This window comes from Myotis davidii, unplaced genomic scaffold (genome assembly GCF_000327345.1).
Source record: "Myotis davidii unplaced genomic scaffold, ASM32734v1 scaffold170, whole genome shotgun sequence".
Classification (NCBI taxonomy): domain Eukaryota; kingdom Metazoa; phylum Chordata; class Mammalia; order Chiroptera; family Vespertilionidae; genus Myotis; species Myotis davidii.
Genome location: NW_006282528.1, coordinates 2,336,930 through 2,337,257, shown reverse-complemented (window position 1 = coordinate 2,337,257; position 328 = coordinate 2,336,930). Strand labels below are relative to the sequence as shown.

General features: G+C 66.8%; 1 protein-coding gene across 1 annotated transcript in view; it reads left to right on the top strand.

The window, feature by feature from the left end:
- Positions 1-328, top strand: part of HUNK (hormonally up-regulated Neu-associated kinase) — a 53,855-nt gene that overhangs the window by 50,197 nt on the left and 3,330 nt on the right. The gene's annotated exons all lie outside the window — the stretch shown is intronic.

The following is a 328-nucleotide window of genomic DNA, read 5'->3' as shown; positions in this document are numbered from 1 at the left end:
GCGGAGTGGGGGGCAGGGGGGGCCAGACTCCCTGAGCTCCACCCTCTGAGCCTCCTAAACCTCCTCCTGCCCAAGGAAGGTGTCTGAACCTCGCCTCCTGAGACCAACCCCCACGTCCTTTCTCTGTCTCCTCGTGGCCGCCCCCTCAGCCCAGGGCGGAAACCTGTACTTCTCATCCCTCCCCTCGCCTCAGCACCAGGCTGTCACCAGGCTCTGCCAGCTTGGCTCCCAAAACTCTCCAACCCCTCTCCTGTCCCCATCCCATCCCCCAGTGGGGACCGCCCATCACCTCCACCCTGGCCCCGCCCCCATCGCCTCCTCCATGGCC